Raw genomic sequence first — 16,171 nt, forward strand, 5'->3', positions numbered from 1 at the left:
CTTGGTGTCAGTGTATGTCTTTGTGACTTGGTGTCAGTGTATGTCTTTGTGACTTGGTGTCAGTGTATGTCTTTGTTACTGGGTGTCAGTGTCTGTTTTTGTGACTTGGTGTCAGTGTATGTCTTTGTTACTGAGTGTCAGTGTATGACTTTGTTACTTGGTGTCAGTGTATGTCTTTGTTACTTGGTGTCAGTGTGTCTGTGTTGCTTGGTGCAAGTGTGTGTCTGTGTGACTTGGTATCAGTGTATGTCTTTGTTACTTGGTGTCAGTGTATGTCTTTGTTACTTGGTGTCAGTGTATGTCACTGTTACTTGGTGTCAGTGTATGTCTTTGTTACTTGGTGTCAGTGTATGTCTTTGTTACTTGGTGTCAGTGTATGTCTGTGTTACATGGTGTCAGTGTGTTTCTTTGTTACTGGGTGTCAGTGTATGCCTTTGTTACTTGGTGTAAGTGTGTGCCTTTGTTACTGGGTATCAGTGTATGTCTTTGTTACTTGGTGTCAGTGTATGTCTTTGTTACTTGGTGTCAGTGTATGTGTTTGTGACTTGGTGTCAGTGTATGTCTTTGTTACTGGGTGTCAGTGTATGTCTTTGTTAATGGGTATCAGTGTGTGTCTTTGTTACTGGGTGTCAGTGTATGTCTTTGTTACTGGGTGTCAGTGTATGTCTTTGTTACATGGTGTAAGTGTGTGTCTGTGTTACTGGGTATCAGTGTACGTCTGTGTTACTGGGGATCAGTGTGTGTCTGTGTTACTGGGGGTCAGTGTGTGTTTCGAACTGGGTGTCAGTGTATGTCTTTGTTGCTTGGTGTAAGTGTGTGTCTGTGTTACTTGGTGTAAGTGTATGTCCTTGTTACTTGGTGTAAGTGTGTGTCTTTGTTACTTGGTGTCAGTATATGTCTTTGTTACTTGGTGTAAGTGTGTCTGTGTTACTGGGTGTCAGTGTATGTCTTTGTTACTGAGTGTCAGTGTATGTCTTTGTTACTTGGTGTAAGTGTGTGTCTGTGTTCCTGGGTGTCAGTGTCTGCCTTTGTTACTTGGTGTCAGTGTGTGTCTGTGTTACTGGGTATCAGTGTATGTCTTTGTTACTTGGTGTAAGTGTGTGTCAGTGTTACTGGGTATCAGTGTCTGTCTTTGTTACTTGGTGTCAGTGTGTGTCTGTGTTACTGGGTGTCATTGTGTTTGTTTGTGTTACTGGGTGTCAGTGTATCTCTGTTACTGGGTGTCAGTGTCTGTCTTTGTTACTTGGTGTCAGTGTATGACTAAATACTTGGTGTAAGTGTATGTCTTTGTTACTTGGTGTAATTGTCTGCCTTTGTTACTTGGTGTCAGTGTATGTCTGTGTTACTTGGTGTAAGTGTGTGTCTTTGTTACTTGGTGTAAGTGTATGTCTTTGTTACTGGGTGTCAGTGTTTGTCTTTGTTACTGGGTATCAGTGAATGTATTTGTGACTTGGTATCAGTGGATGTCCGTGTGACTTGGTTTAAGTGTGTTTCTGTGTTACTGGGTATCAGTGTATGTCTTTGTTATTTGGTGTCAGTGTACGTCTGTGTTACATGGTGTCAGTGTGTGTCTTTGTTACTGGGTGTCAGTGTATGTCTTTGTTACTTGGTGCAAGTGTGTGTCTGTGTTACTGGGTATCAGTGTATGTCTTTGTTACTTGGTGTAAGTGTATGTCTTTGTGACTTGGTATCAGTGTATGTCTGTGTTACTTGGTGTAAGTGTGTGTCTGTGTTACTGGGTATCAGTGTATGTCTTTGTTACTTGGTATCAGTGTATGTCTTTGTTACTTGGTGTCAGTGTATGTCTTTGTTATTTGGTGTCAGTGTATGTCTGTGTTACATGGTGTCAGTATGTGTCTGTGTTACTTGGTGTAAGTGTATGTCTGTGTTCCTGGGTATCAGTGAATGTCTTTGTTACTTGGTGTCAGTGTATGTCTGTGTTACTTGGTGTAAGCGTGTGCCTGTGTTTCTGGGTATCAGTGTATGTCTTTGTTACTTGGTGTCAGTTTATGTCTGTGTTGCTTGGTGTAAGTGTGTGTCTGTGTTACTGGGTGTCAGTGTGTGTCTGTGTTACTTGGTGTAATTGTGTGTCTTTGTTACTTGGTGTCCGTGTGTGTCTGTGTTACTGGTTGTCAATGTATGTCTTTGTTCCAGTGTGTCAGTGTATGTCTTTGTTACTTGGTGTAAGTGTGTGTCTGTGTCACTGGGTATCAGTGTCTGTCTTGGTTACATGGTGTAAGTGTGTGTCTGTGTTCCTGGGTATCAGTGTATGTATTTGTTACTTGGTGTCAGTGTATGTCTGTGTTACTGGGTATCAGTGTATGTCTTTGTGACTTGGTATCAGTGTATGTCTTTGTTACTGGGTGTCAGTGTGTGTCTTTGTGACTTGATGTCAGTGTATGTCAAAATACTTGGTTTCAGTGTATGTCTTTGTTACTTGGTGTAATTGTCTGTCTTTGTTTCTTGGTGTAAGTGTATGTCTTTGTAACTTGGTGTCAGTGTATGTCTTTGTTACTTGGTGTCAGTGTATGTCTGTGTTACTTGGTGTCAGTGTATGTCATTGTTACTTGGTGTACGTGTGTGTCTTTGTTACTTTGTGTAAGTGTATGTCTTTGTTACTTTATGTCAGTGTATGTCTTTGTTATTTGGTGTCAGTGTATGTCTGCGTTATTTGGTGTCAGTGTATGTCTGTGTCACTGAGTATCAGTGTCTGTCTTTGTTACTTGGTGTAAGTGTGTGTCTGTGTTTCTGGGTATCAGTGTATGTCTTTGTTACTTGGTGTCAGTGTATGTCTGTGTTGCTTGGTGGAAGTGTGTGTCTGTGTTACTGGGTGTCAGTGTGTGTCTGTGTTACTTGGTGTAATTGTGTGACTTTGTTACTTGGTGTCCGTGTGTGTCTGTGTTACTGGTTGTCAGTGTATGTCTTTGTTCCTGGGTGTCAGTGTATGTCTTTGTTACTTGGTGTAAGTGTGTGTCTGTGTCACTGGGTATCAGTGTCTGTCTTTGTTACTTGGTGTAAGTGTGTGTCTGTGTTACTGGGTATCAGTGTATGTCTTTGTTACTTGGTGTCAGTGTATGTCTGTGTTACTTGGTGTAAGTGTGTGTCTGTGTTACTGGGTATCAGTGTATGTCTTTGTGACTTGGTATCAGTGTATGTCTTTGTTACTGGGTGTCAGTGTGTGTCTTTGTGACTTGGTGTCAGTGTATGTCTTTGTTACTTGGTGTAAGTGTGTGTCTGTGTTACTGGGTATCAGTGTATGTCTTTGTTACATGGTGTCAGTGTTTGTCAAAATTCTTGGTTTCAGTGTATGTCTTTGTTACTTGGTGTAATTGTCTGTCTTTGTTACTTGGTGTCAGTGTATGTCTGTGTTGCTTGGTGTAAGTGTGTGTCTGTGTTACTGGGTGTCAGTGTGTGTCTGTGTTACTTGGTGTAATTGTGTGTCTTTGTTACTTGGTGTCCGTGTGTGTCTGTGTTACTGGTTGTCAGTGTATGTCTTTGTTCCTGGGTGTCAGTGTATGTCTTTGTTACTTGGTGTAAGTGTGTGTCTGTGTCACTGGGTATCAGTGTCTGTCTTTGTTACTTGGTGTCAGTGTGTGTCAAAATACTTGGTTTCAGTGTATGTCTTTGTTACTTGGTGTAATTGTGTGTCTTTGTGACTGGGTGTCAGTGTGTGTCTTTGTTACTGGGTGTCAGTGTGTGTCTTCGTGACTTCGTGTCAGTGTATGTCTTTGTTACTTGGTGTAAGTGTGTGTCTGTGTTACTGGGTATCAGTGTATGTCTTTGTTACTTGGTGTCAGTGTGTGTCAAAATACTTGGTTTCAGTGTCTGTCTTTGTTACTTGGTGTAAGTGTATGTCTTTGTAACTTGGTGTCAGTGTATGTCTTTGTAACTTGGTGTCAGTGTATGTCTTTGTTACTTGGTGTCAGTGTACGTCTGTGTTACTTGGTGTCAGTGTGTGTATTTGTCACTTGGTGTAAGTGTATGTCTTTGTTACATGGTGTAATTGTCTGTCTTTGTTACCTGGTGTAAGTGTATGTCTTTGTTACTTGGTGTCAGTGTATGTCTTTGTTGCTTGGTGTCAGTGTATGTCTGTGTTACTTGGTGTAAGTGTGTGTCTTTGTTACTTGGTGTAAGTGTATGTCTTTGTTACTTGGTGTCAGTGTATGTCTTTGTTACTGGGTGTCAGTGTGTGTCTGTGTTACAGGGTATCAGTGTATGTCTTTGTTACTGGGTGTCAGTGTGTGTCTTTGTTACTGGGTGTCAGTGTGTGTCTGTGTTCCTGGGTATCAGTGTATGTCTTTGTGACTTGGTGTCAGTGTATGTCTTTGTGACTGGGTGTCCGTGTGTGTCTTTGTGACTTGGTGTCAGTGTCTGTCTGTGTTACTGTTTATTAGTGTTTCTCTGTGTTACTGGGTGTCAGTGTATGTTTGTCTGTGTTACTTGGTGTCAGTGTGTGTCTTTGTTACCACGTGTAAGTGTATGTCTTTGTTACCACGTGTAAGTGTATGTCTTTGTTACTTGATATCAGTGTATGTCTTTGTTACTTGGTATCAGTGTATGTCTTTGTTACTTGGTGTCAGTGTATGTCTTTGTTACTTGGTGTCAGTGTATGTCACTGTTACTTGGTGTCAGTGTATGTCTTTGTTACTTGGTGTCAGTGTATGTATTTGTTACTTGGTGTCAGTGTATGTCTGTGTTACATGGTGTCAGTGTGTTTCTTTGTTACTGGGTGTCAGTGTATGCCTTTGTTACTTGGTGTAAGTGTGTGCCTTTGTTACTGGGTATCAGTGTATGTCTTTGTTACTTGGTGTCAGTGTATGTCTTTGTTACTTGGTGTCAGTGTATGTGTTTGTGACTTGGTGTCAGTGTATGTCTTTGTTACTGGGTGTCAGTGTATGTCTTTGTTAATGGGTGTCAGTGTGTGTCTTTGTTACTGGGTGTCAGTGTATGTCTTTGTTACTGGGTGTCAGTGTATGTCTTTGTTACTTGGTGTCAGTGTATGTCTTTGTTACTTGGTGTAAGTGTGTGTCTGTGTTACTGGGTATCAGTGTACGTCTGTGTTACTGGGGATCAGTGTGTGTCTGTGTTACTGGGGGTCAGTGTGTGTTTCGAACTGGGTGTCAGTGTATGTCTTTGTTGCTTGGTGTAAGTGTGTGTCTTTGTTACTTGGTGTCAGTATATGTCTTTGTTACTTGGTGTAAGTGTGTCTGTGTTACTGGGTGTCAGTGTATGTCTTTGTTACTGAGTGTCAGTGTATGTCTTTGTTACTGGGTGTCAGTGTGTGTCTGTGTTACAGGGTATCAGTGTATGTCTTTGTTACTGGGTGTCAGTGTGTGTCTTTGTTACTGGGTGTCAGTGTGTGTCTGTGTTCCTGGGTATCAGTGTATGTCTTTGTGACTTGGTGTCAGTGTATGTCTTTGTGACTGGGTGTCCGTGTGTGTCTTTGTGACTTGGTGTCAGTGTCTGTCTGTGTTACTGTTTATTAGTGTTTCTCTGTGTTACTGGGTGTCAGTGTATGTTTGTCTGTGTTACTTGGTGTCAGTGTGTGTCTTTGTTACCACGTGTAAGTGTATGTCTTTGTTACCACGTGTAAGTGTATGTCTTTGTTACTTGATATCAGTGTATGTCTTTGTTACTTGGTATCAGTGTATGTCTTTGTTACTTGGTGTCAGTGTATGTCTTTGTTACTTGGTGTCAGTGTATGTCACTGTTACTTGGTGTCAGTGTATGTCTTTGTTACTTGGTGTCAGTGTATGTATTTGTTACTTGGTGTCAGTGTATGTCTGTGTTACATGGTGTCAGTGTATGTCTTTGTTAATGGGTGTCAGTGTGTGTCTGTGTTCCTGGGTGTCAGTGTCTGCCTTTGTTACTTGGTGTCAGTGTGTGTCTGTGTTACTGGGTATCAGTGTATGTCTTTGTTACTTGGTGTAAGTGTGTGTCAGTGTTACTGGGTATCAGTGTCTGTCTTTGTTACTTGGTGTCAGTGTGTGTCTGTGTTACTGGGTGTCATTGTGTTTGTTTGTGTTACTGGGTGTCAGTGTATCTCTGTTACTGGGTGTCAGTGTCTGTCTTTGTTACTTGGTGTCAGTGTATGACTAAATACTTGGTGTAAGTGTATGTCTTTGTTACTTGGTGTAATTGTCTGCCTTTGTTACTTGGTGTCAGTGTATGTCTGTGTTACTTGGTGTAAGTGTGTGTCTTTGTTACTTGGTGTAAGTGTATGTCTTTGTTACTGGGTGTCAGTGTTTGTCTTTGTTACTGGGTATCAGTGAATGTATTTGTGACTTGGTATCAGTGTATGTCCGTGTTACTTGGTTTAAGTGTGTTTCTGTGTTACTGGGTATCAGTGTATGTCTTTGTTATTTGGTGTCAGTGTACGTCTGTGTTACATGGTGTCAGTGTGTGTCTTTGTTACTGGGTGTCAGTGTATGTCTTTGTTACTTGGTGCAAGTGTGTGTCTGTGTTACTGGGTATCAGTGTATGTCTTTGTTACTTGGTGTAAGTGTATGTCTTTGTGACTTGGTATCAGTGTATGTCTGTGTTACTTGGTGTAAGTGTGTGTCTGTGTTACTGGGTATCAGTGTATGTCTTTGTTACTTGGTATCAGTGTATGTCTTTGTTACTTGGTGTCAGTGTATGTCTTTGTTATTTGGTGTCAGTGTATGTCTGTGTTACATGGTGTCAGTATGTGTCTGTGTTACTTGGTGTAAGTGTATGTCTGTGTTCCTGGGTATCAGTGAATGTCTTTGTTACTTGGTGTCAGTGTATGTCTGTGTTACTTGGTGTAAGCGTGTGCCTGTGTTTCTGGGTATCAGTGTATGTCTTTGTTACTTGGTGTCAGTGTCTGTCTGTGTTGCTTGGTGTAAGTGTGTGTCTGTGTTACTGGGTGTCAGTGTGTGTCTGTGTTACTTGGTGTAATTGTGTGTCTTTGTTACTTGGTGTCCGTGTGTGTCTGTGTTACAGGTTGTCAATGTATGTCTTTGTTCCAGTGTGTCAGTGTATGTCTTTGTTACTTGGTGTAAGTGTGTGTCTGTGTCACTGGGTATCAGTGTCTGTCTTGGTTACATGGTGTAAGTGTGTGTCTGTGTTCCTGGGTATCAGTGTATGTATTTGTTACTTGGTGTCAGTGTATGTCTGTGTTACTGGGTATCAGTGTATGTCTTTGTGACTTGGTATCAGTGTATGTCTTTGTTACTGGGTGTCAGTGTGTGTCTTTGTGACTTGATGTCAGTGTATGTCAAAATACTTGGTTTCAGTGTATGTCTTTGTTACTTGGTGTAATTGTCTGTCTTTGTTTCTTGGTGTAAGTGTATGTCTTTGTAACTTGGTGTCAGTGTATGTCTTTGTTACTTGGTGTCAGTGTATGTCTGTGTTACTTGGTGTCAGTGTATGTCATTGTTACTTGGTGTACGTGTGTGTCTTTGTTACTTTGTGTAAGTGTATGTCTTTGTTACTTTATGTCAGTGTATGTCTTTGTTATTTGGTGTCAGTGTATGTCTGTGTTATTTGGTGTCAGTGTATGTCTGTGTCACTGAGTATCAGTGTCTGTCTTTGTTACTTGGTGTAAGTGTGTGTCTGTGTTTCTGGGTATCAGTGTATGTCTTTGTTACTTGGTGTCAGTGTATGTCTGTGTTGCTTGGTGGAAGTGTGTGTCTGTGTTACTGGGTGTCTGTGTGTGTCTGTGTTACTTGGTGTAATTGTGTGACTTTGTTACTTGGTGTCCGTGTGTGTCTGTGTTACTGGTTGTCAGTGTATGTCTTTGTTCCTGGGTGTCAGTGTATGTCTTTGTTACTTGGTGTAAGTGTGTGTCTGTGTCACTGCGTATCAGTGTCTGTCTTTGTTACTTGGTGTAAGTGTGTGTCTGTGTTACTGGGTATCAGTGTATGTCTTTGTTACTTGGTGTCAGTGTATGTCTGTGTTACTTGGTGTAAGTGTGTGTCTGTGTTACTGGGTATCAGTGTATGTCTTTGTGACTTGGTATCAGTGTATGTCTTTGTTACTGGGTGTCAGTGTGTGTCTTTGTGACTTGGTGTCAGTGTATGTCTTTGTTACTTGGTGTAAGTGTGTGTCTGTGTTACTGGGTATCAGTGTATGTCTTTGTTACATGGTGTCAGTGTTTGTCAAAATTCTTGGTTTCAGTGTATGTCTTTGTTACTTGGTGTAATTGTCTGTCTTTGTTACTTGGTGTCAGTGTATGTCTGTGTTGCTTGGTGTAAGTGTGTGTCTGTGTTACTGGGTGTCAGTGTGTGTCTGTGTTACTTGGTGTAATTGTGTGTCTTTGTTACTTGGTGTCCGTGTGTGTCTGTGTTACTGGTTGTCAGTGTATGTCTTTGTTCCTGGGTGTCAGTGTATGTCTTTGTTACTTGGTGTAAGTGTGTGTCTGTGTCACTGGGTATCAGTGTCTGTCTTTGTTACTTGGTGTCAGTGTGTGTCAAAATACTTGGTTTCAGTGTATGTCTTTGTTACTTGGTGTAATTGTGTGTCTTTGTGACTGGGTGTCAGTGTGTGTCTTTGTTACTGGGTGTCAGTGTGTGTCTTCGTGACTTCGTGTCAGTGTATGTCTTTGTTACTTGGTGTAAGTGTGTGTCTGTGTTACTGGGTATCAGTGTATGTCTTTGTTACTTGGTGTCTGTGTGTGTCAAAATACTTGGTTTCAGTGTCTGTCTTTGTTACTTGGTGTAAGTGTATGTCTTTGTAACTTGGTGTCAGTGTATGTCTTTGTAACTTGGTGTCAGTGTATGTCTTTGTTACTTGGTGTCAGTGTACGTCTGTGTTACTTGGTGTCAGTGTGTGTATTTGTCACTTGGTGTAAGTGTATGTCTTTGTTACATGGTGTAATTGTCTGTCTTTGTTACCTGGTGTAAGTGTATGTCTTTGTTACTTGGTGTCAGTGTATGTCTTTGTTGCTTGGTGTCAGTGTATGTCTGTGTTACTTGGTGTCAGTGTATGTCTGTGTTACTTGGTGTAAGTGTGTGTCTGTGTTACAGGGTATCAGTGTATGTCTTTGTTACTGGGTGTCAGTGTGTGTCTTTGTTACTGGGTGTCAGTGTGTGTCTGTGTTCCTGGGTATCAGTGTATGTCTTTGTGACTAGGTGTCTGTGTATGTCTTTGTGACTGGGTGTCCGTGTGTGTCTTTGTGACTTGGTGTCAGTGTCTGTCTGTGTTACTGTTTATTAGTGTTTCTCTGTGTTACTGGGTGTCAGTGTGTGTTTGTCTGTGTTACTGGGTGTCAGTTTATGTCTTTGCTACTTGGTGTAACTGTGTGTCTGTGTTACTGGGTACCAGTGTCTGTCTTTGTTACTTGCTGTAAGTGTGTGTCTTTGTTACGTGGTGTAATTGTATGTCTTTGTTACTTGGTGTCAGTGTATGTCTGTGTTACTTGGTGTAAGTGTATGTCTTTGTTACTTGGTGTAATTGTGTGTCTGTGTTACTTGGTGTAAGTTTGTGTCTGTGTTCCTGGGTATCAGTGTATGGCTTTGTTACTTGGTGTCAGTGCATGTCTGTGTTAGTTGGTGTAAGTGTGTGTCTGTGTTACTGGGTATCAGTGTATGTCTTTGTTCCTTGGTGTCAGTGTATGTCTTTGTTACTTGGTGTCAGTGTATGTCTGTGTTACTTGGTGTAAGTGTGTGTCTTTGTTACTTGGTGTAAGTGTATGTCTTTGTTAATTGGTGTCAGTGTATGTCTTTGTTACTTGGTGTCAGTGTGTATCTTTGTTACTTGGTGTCAGTGTATATCTGTGTTACTTGGTGTAAGTGTATGTCTTTGTTAATTGGTGTCAGTGTATGTCTTTGTTACTTGGTGTCAGTGTGTATCTTTGTTAATTGGTGTCAGTGTATGTCTTTGTTACTTGGTGTCAGTGTGTATCTTTGTTACTTGGTGTCAGTGTATGTCTGTGTTACTTGACGTAAGCGTGTGTCTGTGTTTCTGGGTATCAGTGTATGTCTTTGTTACTTGGTGTCAGTGTATGTCTGTGTTGCTTGGTGTAAGTGTGTGTCTGTGTTACTGGGTGTCAGTGTGTGTCTGTGTTACTTGGTGTAATTGTGTGTCTTTCTTACTTGGTGTCCGTGTGTGTCTGTGTTACTGGTTGTCAATGTATGTCTTTGTTCCTGTGTGTCAGTGTATGTCTTTGTTACTTGGTGTAAGTGTGTGTCTGTGTCACTGGGTATCAGTGTCTGTCTTTGTTACATGGTGTAAGTGTGTGTCTGTGTTCCTGGGTATCAGTGTATGTCTTTGTGACTTGGTGTCAGTGTATGTCTGTGTTACTGGGTATCAGTGTGTGTCTTTGTGACTTGGTGTCAGTGTATGTCAAAATACTTGGTTTCAGTGTATGTCTTTGTTACATGGTGTAATTGCCTGTCTTTGTTTCTTGGTGTAAGTGTATGTCTTTGTAACTTGGTGTCAGTGTATGTCTTTGTTACTTGGTGTCAGTGTATGTCTGTGTTACTTGGTGTCAGTGTGTGTCTTTGTCACTTGGTGTAATTGTGTGTCTTTGTTACTTGGTGTCTGTATATGTCTTTGTTACTTGGTGTCAGTGTGTGTCTTTGTTTCTTGGTGTAAGTGTGTGTCTGTGTTACTTGGTGTCAGTATATGTCTGCGTTACTGGTTGTCAATGTATGTCTTTGTTCCTGTGTGTCAGTGTATGTCTTTGTTACTTGGTGTAAGTGTGTGTCTGTGTCACTGGGTATCAGTGTATGTCTTTGTTAGTTGGTGTCAGTGTATGTCTGTGTTACTTGGTGTAAGTGTGTGTCTGTGTTACTGGGTGTCATTATGTTTGTTTGTGTTACTGGGTGTCAGTGTGTGTCTGTTACTTGGTGCAAGTGTGTGTCTTTGTTATTTGGTGTCCGTGTGTGTCTGTGTTACTGGGTGTAAGTGTGTGTCTGTGTTACTGGGTATCAGTGCATGTCTTGGTTACTTGGTGTCAGTGCATGTCAAAATACTTGGTGTAAGATTATGTCTTTGTTACTTAGTGAAATTGTGTGTATTTGTTACTTGGTGTCAGTGTATGTCTTTGTTCCTGGGTATCAGTGCATGTCTTTGTTACTTGGTGTCAGTGTATGTATGTGTTACTTGGTGTAAGTGCGTGTCTTTGTTACTTGGTGTAAGTGCGTGTCTTTGTTACTTGGTGTAATTGCATGTCTTTGTTACTTGGTGTAATTATATGTCTGTGTTACTGGGTGTAGTTGTATGTCTTTGATACTTGGTGTCAGTGTATGTCTTTGTTACTTTGTGTAAATGTGTGTCTGTGTTACTTGGTGTAAGTGTGTGTCTGTGCTACTGGGTAACAGTGTATGTCTGTGTTACTTGGTGTCAGAGTATGTCTGTGTTACTTGGTGTAAGTGTGTGTCTTTGTTACTTGTTGTAGTTGTATGTCTTTGTTATTGGTGTCAGTGTATGTCTTAGTTACTTGGTGTAAGTGTGTGTCTGTGCTACTGGGTAACAGTGTATGTCTTTGTTACTTGGTGGAAGTGTGTGTCTGTGTTACTGGGTAACAGTGTATGTCTTTGTTACTCGGTTTCAGTGTATGTCTGTGTTACTTGGTGTAAGTGTATGTCTTTGTTACTTTGTGTCAGTGTATGTGTTTGTGACTTTGTGTCAGTGTATGTCTTTGTTACTTGGTGTAAGTGTGTGTCTGTGTTACTTGATGTAGGTGTGTGTCTTTGTTACTTGGTGTAAGTGTTTTTCTTTGTTACTTGGTGTCAGTGTATGTCTTTGTTACTTCGTGTAAGTGTGTGTCTTTGTTACCTGGTGGCAGTGTGTGTCTTTGTTACTTGGTGGCAGTGTGTGTCTTTGTTACTGGGTGTCAGTGTCTGTCTGTGTTACTGGGTATCAGTGTATATCTTTGTTACGTGGTGTAAGTGTGTGTCTGTGTTCCTGGGTATCAGTGCATGTCTTTGTTACTTGGTGTCAGTGTATGTCTGTGTTACTTGGTGTAAGTGTGTGTCTTTGTTAATTGTTGTAATTGTATGTCTTTGTTATTTGTGTCAGTGTATGTCTTTGTTACTTGGTGCAAGTGTGTGTTTGTTTTACTTGGTGTAAGTGTGTGTCTGTGATACTCGGTTTCAGTGTATGTCTGTGTTAATTGGTGTAAGTGTATGTCTTTGTTACTGGGTGTCAGTGTATGTCTTTGTTACTTGGTGTAAGTGTGTGTCTGTGTTACTTGGTGTCAGTGTATGTCTTTGTGACTTGGTGTCAGTGCATGTCTTTGTGACTTGGTGTCAGTGTATGTCTTTGTTACTGGGTGTCAGTGTCTGTTTTTGTGACTTGGTGTCAGTGTATGTCTTTGTTACTGAGTGTCAGTGTATGACTTTGTTACTTGGTGTCAGTGTATGTCTTTGCTACTTGGTGTCAGTGTATGTCTGTGTTACTTGGTGCAAGTGTGTGTCTGTGTGACTTGGTATCAGTGTATGTCTTTGTTACTTGGTGTCAGTGTATGTCTTTGTTACTTGGTGTCATTGTATGTCACTGTTACTTGGTGTCAGTGTATGTCTTTGTTACTTGGTGTCAGTGTATGTCTTTGTTACTTGGTGTCAGTGTATGTCTGTGTTACATGGTGTCAGTGTGTTTCTTTGTTATTGGGTGTCAGTGTATGCCTTTGTTACTTGGTGTAAGTGTGTGCCTTTGTTACTGGGTATCAGTGTATGTCTTTGTTACTTGGTGTCAGTGTATGTCTTTGTTACTTGGTGTCAGTGTATGTGTTTGTGACTTGGTGTCAGTGTATGTCTGTGTTACTTGGTGCAAGTGTGTGTCTGTGTTACTTGGTATCAGTGTATGTCTTTGTTACTTGGTGTCAGTGTATGTCTTTGTTACTTGGTGTCAGTGTATGTCACTGTTACTTGGTGTCAGTGTATGTCTTTGTTACTTGGTGTCAGTGTATGTCTTTGTTACTTGGTGTCAGTGTATGTCTGTGTTACATGGTGTCAGTGTGTTTCTTTGTTACTGGGTGTCAGTGTATGCCTTTGTTACTTGGTGTAAGTGTGTGCCTTTGTTACTGGGTATCAGTGTATGTCTTTGTTACTTGGTGTCAGTGTATGTCTTTGTTACTGGGTGTCAGTGTATGTCTTTGTTAATGGGTGTCAGTGTGTGTCTTTGTTACTGGGTGTCAGTGTATGTCTTTGTTACTGGGTGTCAGTGTATGTCTTTGTTACTTGGTGTCAGTGTATGTCTTTGTTACTTGGTGTAAGTGTGTGTCTGTGTTACTGGGTATCAGTGTACGTCTGTGTTACTGGGGGTCAGTGTGTGTCTGTGTTACTGGGGGTCAGTGTGTGTATCGAACTGGGTGTCAGTGTATGTCTTTGTTACAGTGTGCCACTGTATGTCTTTGTTACTTGGTGTAAGTGTATGTCCTTGTTACTTGGTGTAAGTGTGTGTCTTTGTTACTTGGTGTCAGTATATGTCTTTGTTACTTGGTGTAAGTGTGTCTGTGTTACTGGGTGTCAGTGTATGTCTTTGTTACTGAGTGTCAGTGCATGTCTTTGTTACTTGGTGTAAGTGTGTGTCTGTGTTCCTGGGTGTCAGTGTCTGCCTTTGTTACTTGGTGTCAGTGTGTGTCTGTGTTACTGGGTATCAGTGTATGTCTTTGTTACTTGGTGTAAGTGTGTGTCAGTGTTACTGGGTATCAGTGTCTGTCTTTGTTACTTGGTGTCACTGTGTGTCTGTGTTACTGGGTGTCATTGTGTTTGTTTGTGTTACTGGGTGTCAGTGTATCTCTGTTACTGGGTGTCAGTGTCTGTCTTTGTTACTTGGTGTCAGTGTATGACAAAATACTTGGTGTAAGTGCATGTCTTTGTTACTGGGGATCAGTGTTTGTCTTTGTTACTTGGTGTCAGTGTATGTCTTTGTTACTTGGTGTCAGTGTATGTCTTTGTTACTTGGTGTCAGTGTATGTCTGTGTTACATGGTGTCAGTGTGTTTCTTTGTTACTGGGTGTCAGTGTATGCCTTTGTTACTTGGTGTAAGTGTGTGCCTTTGTTACTGGGTATCAGTGTATGTCTTTGTTACTTGGTGTCAGTGTATGTCTTTGTTACTGGGTGTCAGTGTATGTCTTTGTTAATGGGTGTCAGTGTGTGTCTTTGTTACTGGGTGTCAGTGTATGTCTTTGTTACTGGGTGTCAGTGTATGTCTTTGTTACTTGGTGTCAGTGTATGTCTTTGTTACTTGGTGTAAGTGTGTGTCTGTGTTACTGGGTATCAGTGTACGTCTGTGTTACTGGGGGTCAGTGTGTGTCTGTGTTACTGGGGGTCAGTGTGTGTATCGAACTGGGTGTCAGTGTATGTCTTTGTTACAGTGTGCCACTGTATGTCTTTGTTACTTGGTGTAAGTGTATGTCCTTGTTACTTGGTATAAGTGTGTGTCTTTGTTACTTGGTGTCAGTATATGTCTTTGTTACTTGGTGTAAGTGTGTCTGTGTTACTGGGTGTCAGTGTATGTCTTTGTTACTGAGTGTCAGTGTATGTCTTTGTTACTTGGTGTAAGTGTGTGTCTGTGTTCCTGGGTGTCAGTGTCTGCCTTTGTTACTTGGTGTCAGTGTGTGTCTGTGTTACTGGGTATCAGTGTATGTCTTTGTTACTTGGTGTAAGTGTGTGTCAGTGTTACTGGGTATCAGTGTCTGTCTTTGTTACTTGGTGTCACTGTGTGTCTGTGTTACTGGGTGTCATTGTGTTTGTTTGTGTTACTGGGTGTCAGTGTATCTCTGTTACTGGGTGTCAGTGTCTGTCTTTGTTACTTGGTGTCAGTGTATGACAAAATACTTGGTGTAAGTGCATGTCTTTGTTACTGGGGATCAGTGTATGTCTTTGTTACTTGGTGTCAGTGTATGTCTGTGTTACTTGGTGTAAGTGTGTGTCTTTGTTACTTGGTGTCAGTGTGTGTTACTGGGTGTCAGTGTGTGTCAGTGACACTAGGTTTCAGTATTTAGTTTAGTTTAGAGATACAGCACTGAAACAGGCCCTTCGGCCCACTGAGTCTGTGCCGACCATCAACCACCCATTTATCCTAATCCTTCTCGCACCTGCGCATTGAGGCCCTTCTGTTGGAGATAGGCCGTATTCAGAAGCGCGGTGCATTCGGGGTAGGATAATCTGTCATTTATTACTAATTGCATGGGATGAAAGTTCAAGTTCCATACTCAGAATAATCCAATGTTATAAAACAGTAAACATTATTCACTCCCACATAAAGGTCGCGCAAAATTAATATATCAATTATAACAATTGCATCAAACACAGTGTTCGAGTCCTTGATTTCTGTAAAATGAGGACATTGATGTCCTGTTACCGACTGTGCCATTTTTGGGCCTTTTCTCCTTTGTTAATGAAAGACTTGTATTTGTATGGTGCCTTTCACAACTTCGGGATGTCCCATAGTGTTTTACAGCGAATGGAGTTCCTTTGATGTGTACTCAGTTCTGTTGGCAAATGTACCTCAGTAGGTAGTATTCTTGCCTCTGAGTTTTCTCCAGTACTTGAGCACAAAAAATCAAGGCTGACACTCTAGTGCAATACTGAGGGAGTGCTCCGCTGTCTGAGGTGCCCCCTACTTTGGAATATCAGCCTAGATTTTGTGCTCAAGTCTCCGGATGTGGATTTGAACCCACAACCTACTAACACAGAGATGTTCTACCTTATGATTGATGGAGTAGCACATACTTTTTATACAAAAGGAAAGTACTGGATGGTTCAATCTGAACTTGCATGGTTTCTCTGCATAGTCAAGGTATTGTGGTTCTAATGTACTTGAAGGGAAGAAAAGTACAATTTTGCAGCTGTATCTAGACAGTCACGCATTTTGAAATTTAGGGTTTTTTTTGGTTTACCAGTTTTTTTGCATGAGAGAGTAGCAGCAGCAAAGATATAAGTTTCTTTTGGTGTTCCTTCCCAAAAAATTAATGATCTGTCCTAGTGTTACTTTTAAACGTTCTTCTTAATAAATAGACAGTGCTTCTCCTCAAAGAAGCTTCCCAATAAGAACTGTCTGTTTCAGTAACAATTGTATTGTAGTAAGTTACAATCTGTGATGTTTTATCTGGATTCAGAATGCAATCTTGAACTTCTTGAACTTGGGTCTTACGGTTTTGAATGTAATTTGAACTTTTGTATTCATTCATGGGATGTGTGCATCACTGGCTAAACTAAACTAATTTTGAGCCAACAATAGTGAAGGAATGATGATATTT

The sequence above is a fragment of the Heterodontus francisci genome, unplaced genomic scaffold (genome assembly GCF_036365525.1).
Source record: "Heterodontus francisci isolate sHetFra1 unplaced genomic scaffold, sHetFra1.hap1 HAP1_SCAFFOLD_241, whole genome shotgun sequence".
NCBI classification, from domain to species: domain Eukaryota; kingdom Metazoa; phylum Chordata; class Chondrichthyes; order Heterodontiformes; family Heterodontidae; genus Heterodontus; species Heterodontus francisci.